Here is a 5,920-nt window from a genome sequence, read left to right as displayed (position 1 = left end):
TAAGCTGCATTCAAAGTCAAAACTGAAATTGTGCAAACCAGATTATGTTTCATGGGTAAAAAAAACTGAAAAAAAGCAAAAAACTTGCATCAACTTGAGTTCTTTGGAAACTTTTTTTTTTTTTTTTTTTTTTCTTCTAAATGACATCAGAAACAGCAGTATGCGACATTACGTGATGGCAGAGCTTCAGTTCATCCTTTGTCATTTTTTTTTTTTTTTTTTTTTAAATAAATAGGACAGGGGGAATGAATGAGAGAAAGAGGGGGAGAGAAAGAAAGAAAACCAAAGGGGAGAAGAGACGGTGAGAAGGGGGGGGAAGAGAGAGAAAAAAAAAAAAAGAACTCCTGGGTCACCTGTATGGAGAAAAAAAACAAACAAACAACAAAAAAAACAAACAGAGGAGACAGCAAACAACAAAGAGCAACATAATAATAGAGAAAACAAAGCACCATCACAATAAACTAGCTAGTCATAGATATCAATATTTACTAAGTAATAAACGATATTGTGCAGCACGCAAGATAGACAGCGCACAGTGTGCTTTGAGGCAGCAGCCAAGAAAGCTTTAGTCCGCGTCTGTGAATACCCATGTGTGCATACCTGTGTGGATCAGCATGCTTGCATTCCAAAGGTTTCTCCATGTAATGATCTGCTAGGGAGTGTGGGGGAGTTCTTTGGAAACTTGAGTAAAAACAGTTTACTATCCTTTGTAGTCTGCAGACTCATACATTTGTTATTATATAAATGTATTATATAATACATTTTTTGAAAGTATGTTTATTATTTAAGCATCTTTTTAATTTTAAATCATTTAATTAGTTTATGAATCAAATTGGGTTATTTATAAATCCTTTTTTATAAACAGTGCTAAAAAAATATCCAGAGAAAGCAGCACAATCGTGCTTCTGTCCTTTTAAAAGCTGCGTTTCAGGTTCAGAGTCACATTCTCTTCTTCCAGATCAACATTAAAACAATGCAACCGTGGCGCAGACAGCTCGTGCACTTCAAACACCTTCTGAGCCTTTTTGATGTGAAGCACAGGAGTCATCCTAAGGAACACTTCACCTCAGCTGCTGTGACCCTATTATCCATAAAATAAAACATAAACGAGGAGCATCTGAGCTCATTAGTAAACTATGATTAATTTGAATTTTTTGGGTAAAAATAGCATATAGATGTGAGTTATTTGAATTTCTCTGATTTATATTGTATGTAATGTTAATTTGCAACCTATTTTAAACTCAAAGCAAAAAATATTGCCAAATTAAAGAAGTGATGTTTTTAAAAGCCTGTCACCTTGAAATGTCAAATTTTTCCTTCTTTGCACTACGTATTCAAGAACAGTTTTTTACTACATCAAAGCACTTTGCAAAACTTGCCACCGTTATGTGGATTTGAGCTGTGAATGATCCTAGAACTGATTACCTGCCTAATGGGACTGACTTTGATTAAGAACATGAATTATTTACATTATTATCCTTCACAGAATCCATGGGACTATTTAGGTGGAACTGATGCGACTCGCATAACAATCTAAATGGTTTCTGAACTGATTCTAAACCTGATTTTACATGAAATACAACCACATCCAGAGAAACACTCGATATTTACTAGCATTAATAGTGACAATAATTCCCCGGTAGAATAATATTTCCTTTCAGATGGTGGTGACAGTAATTTACCTAAACAAAATCACTAAAAATAAACTAACATTTGTGTTATTTTGACTTTTTGATATTATCCTGTAATAGAAATGCTTGTTCAGGGATCTTGTCAGATGTAATAACTTTCAAAATAAAAACATAAAAATCAGTTTTATTGTTCTATTTTATTTAACCCTTTCATGCATAGCGGTCACTACAGTTACAGCTATTCAAAGGCTGTTTTCTTGTATTTGTGCCAGTGTTGATGGTATACTTGCACATAAACCACTACATTGGACACTGATGTGTCACTCCATACCAAATTCATAAGTCAAAACGTATGTTGTCCACCTGAAGTGGACATGTAAGTCAAAAACTTTTTTCATGCCTAAAGATGAATGAAAATCTAGATTGAGGTTGTCATAATTCATGCATGAAAGGGTTACGCTCAGCACTAACACCAGAGCAGCATCATAAACTAGTCTTAAAATATCATACAGTTCTTTCCACACTTTTACGGGGGAGTAAGACCAGGTTTTGTAAGTGTTGCTGGGGTTCAAAGAGATCAGGCGTAAGTATTTGACCACACACGAGGGGGGTGGGGGGATCTTTCTTGCTAAGATAAATGAAGGAACCTGGTATCAGCAGGTCATGTGTAATAAGCATTTATGATTAATGTCTTTAAAGAAGAATCACCTAAGGGACTCTTTAAGCTGATTAGGATACCAAGCTGTGATATGATGAATGCTCACTTTTGAGTAAAAATACACACTCTGAGTCCTTTGCATATGGGAGACCTGCTTGCTTGCCTAATTGCCTCAGCCTGCAAAGATGATTCATTAGATCTTTCCGATTGGTTTTTGTAAGTGGAACAAACGGAGATCCACAAATTTGAAATAAAATTTCAAGCTTTATTATTAATGATGTTTGGCCGCTATTGGTTACTACGAAAACAAGTCTTTATCCTGGTACTGTACCACACTGCATTTACAGTATATATGCTCTTAACTGATTTCTATTTTAATCTGGGATATTTTTACTCTGTGGTATGTATTGGAATTAAATCAAATAAATGTATCAGTCTGACTATACAGTGTGTGTGCTTATTTTTTTATTTGCTTGTGTGTGTGAAGTATGTGCATAAATCCCACAGGCCTGGAGACGAGTCACTGGTACCCTGACAAGCACTGCTTGCAAGTGAAAAATGTGAATGTTTCAGACACCTTTTGAAATGTGTTGGTGTTTGCAGGTGGAAGGCACAACTTTTACTTTGAAGGGTTTGCATGTTGCTTTTTTCTGAAGCTTCACTATCCAATGGTGAGTTGTTGATGAGTGTTTGCAGACACAAAGCAATTACAGAAATGTTTGTCCTTGCAAGAGATTTCACTGAGCCACTTCCTGCAATGATTTATCAACCAGTTGGCTTTTCTGAGCTCTTTGACTTTGGCCTAACATAAACAAATAAGTCATCTGGGCAATGCTTATAGCAGCTTTTATAATAAGAATAAATAACTTCTCCAATGCAATATTTGATTAAAATATGAAAGGACAATCAAGTAAAGTGTTACAGTGAAGCCATTTTTTTTGTACCAGCAAAAACAGGAGTTAGTGAAATGTGTGACATGTTTCAGCGCCTCGAAAAAATGCTGCAAAAATTCCTGATGAGTAAACCCAAGTTAAAATTATCCTCTAACATCTTTACTAAGACAAAAAAAGAAAGAAAAATTATACCGGAGCCCAGAAATCTGCCAAGTTGCCAAGAATCACAGATGATGAGGAGCTTAACAACAAAGATCGGAAAATAACTCCCCAGAAAATGATTCTGACCACTTCCAAGAGACAGAAAGGAGAGTGTGAGTAGATGACTGACAAATATAGCGTTTATATTAAGCTCTAGTATTAATATTTTCCATGGATAAGGAAAAGGCTTTTTAAGATGATGATTATCTTCTCCTGAAACTAATTGTGTCTGTAGCTTTCCCAACAGGATTAGCAGAAAACACTTTGCATCTTCACAAATATAGGTGTTTTAAATCGAGAGATGTCTCACAGTCAGGTTAGTCTCGTTTTGTGACAACCCATTTTGAGAGAAATTAATACCCTCTGGTGTGAATTTGCATCACAGGGAAGAACAACAATGTTGCAAAATGCTCGTATTAAATATTCGGATTACAACAGATTTTCTTTGTTTTTAAATCTCTGCTTTTACAAATATACCCGTTAATAAGGAAATCGTATATTTAATCAAAACAAATTGTTGTTCTACCTCAGAGAAAGAAAAAACAAAACCACTCACAAGATTTATAATATGGACCCACCTACACACACACACACACACACACACACACACACACACACACTGACCTTAAACATGAACATTATGCAGAGTTCACACATACAAACTTTTGTTACTGCCTCTACTGTGAATACAAATGTAGCAAATTTATACCTTTGATCCACATTACTGTAATATCACTTTCACACACCCTCTCTCTCCTCCCGCTTCCATTTCAAATAAGTAAAAGAAAAAAAACCCAGGATGTATTGTTTGTTCATCTATTTCTCAAAATGCCCGGCCTCCTGTTGGTTGTGAGGACTGGGGTTCTTTGACCACCGCCATGACTGCAATTCCTCCCACACAGGGGAGAATGGCATGACATTTACCAGAGCTGCAAGGCGGTAAAACATCTTTTTTAAATGGCAGGGCTGGAATATGCAGGGCTGAAAGGACCCACGCTGGGCCTCACCTGGACTTCTTCACACTAGCTTGCTAAGCTCATTCCGATAGGGCAGTAATTACAGGCACGGAGGCAAAGCTGAACTAATTCAGACAGGGCAGACCAAATGTTGGTAAGTTTACTATTGGAGCACCTATTCTGTTCAACTGTAATCAATAAATATGTGATTTTTGTAACGGTTGCACTGATTTACATCACTGTGCAGAACAATCAATCTCTTTATGACTTTATGAAATTATTTCCCAAACATTTCCACATCACTCATGGTGGGTTTTAAGATGGAAGTTGAGGAAATTATGCTTCAGTTTTCAAGTTTTTTGTTTTTTATTTAACTGTGAACATGCCAAACTATACACAAGCCCATAACAGTGGGAAATACTCAGTCGCAATCAGGCCTGCCATTATTTGGGGTCTTACACGCACGGTGAAGTATATTTATTTCCATCGACAGACATTTATCCATGAAAATATTGTTGGTGGAACACCACTGGGAGCAGTAACCTCCAGCTCAGAGGCCATATTTTCTGATTTTAATTGGATGTCTTCACAGCGGCGTTGAGAGAAGTCTCCGCTGCAATACAAAGGGAAAAACTGAGAACACCACTGTCCTTTCATTATTCCTGTAAACACGACAATTGCTCTACAGCGACATGAGAACTTTTGTAAACTCTGACTACCCAAACTGCAATTTGAAGGTAAGTAATGAAGGAATCGGTTTTCCTACTTTGTCTGCTCTCTGAGAAGTCTGCTTGTCTGTCAGTTCACTTTGTTGCTTAAGCAATTTTAAATATCTGAGACAGCAACCAAAAACATCATCTCAGCAGGGTGGCACTGAAGCAGTCATAATCAAAATCACATCACAGCATCGTTGATATGAAAGTTGACCCCCCTGTGAACATGGAAATCAATCTCTTTGACTGGCACTGAGATTTTTTTTCCCCATTACACGAGAACAAAAACAGTGCATTATTTTTCTTTCAATCTCATTTTTTTCTTCTTTTTTCATTAAATGTACTTTCTGAATTGTTTAAATGTATTTGTTTCAGTAAAACCAGCAGTTTTCTGTTCTGTTCTTCTTCATCCTTATACATTATCTGAGTAGCAGACGCCAGTGAGATATAAACTGGAAGGCGAGGTGGCGATGGCAAGCAATCAATTGAAAAAGGAATATTTCGATTGCTTACATTCGTCTTCTTTCAGCAGGTCCGTTTAGGGATGGGCATAGCAGATCATCTGTCTCCATCTCACCTATCCCTACCATCCTCTTCTGTAACACCAAACTCATCCATGAATCTTTTCTGTGGTCTTCCTCTTTTCATCCTGCCTGCTAGCTCCATATTCAACATCCTCACTATTCCTCCTCCAAACTACACTCCACGTTGCTCAACCTGAGCTGTCCCTCTGAAAACTAACCTTATCCATCCCGGTCACTCCAACTGAAAATCTTCGCATCTTCAGCTTTGCGCTCAGCTTTCTTTCTTTTTGTTTGTACCCCCATGTTCCGACTATACATCACAGCAGGCACTCACTACCATCTGG

Source organism: Aulonocara sp. 'chitande type north' Nkhata Bay, linkage group LG15 (genome assembly GCF_057382095.1).
Source record: "Aulonocara sp. 'chitande type north' Nkhata Bay isolate Kocher_YH1m ecotype deep benthic linkage group LG15, A_spYH_male_GT1.1, whole genome shotgun sequence".
Lineage (NCBI taxonomy): Eukaryota > Metazoa > Chordata > Actinopteri > Cichliformes > Cichlidae > Aulonocara > Aulonocara sp. 'chitande type north' Nkhata Bay.
Note: the sequence above shows the minus strand (reverse complement) of the source record.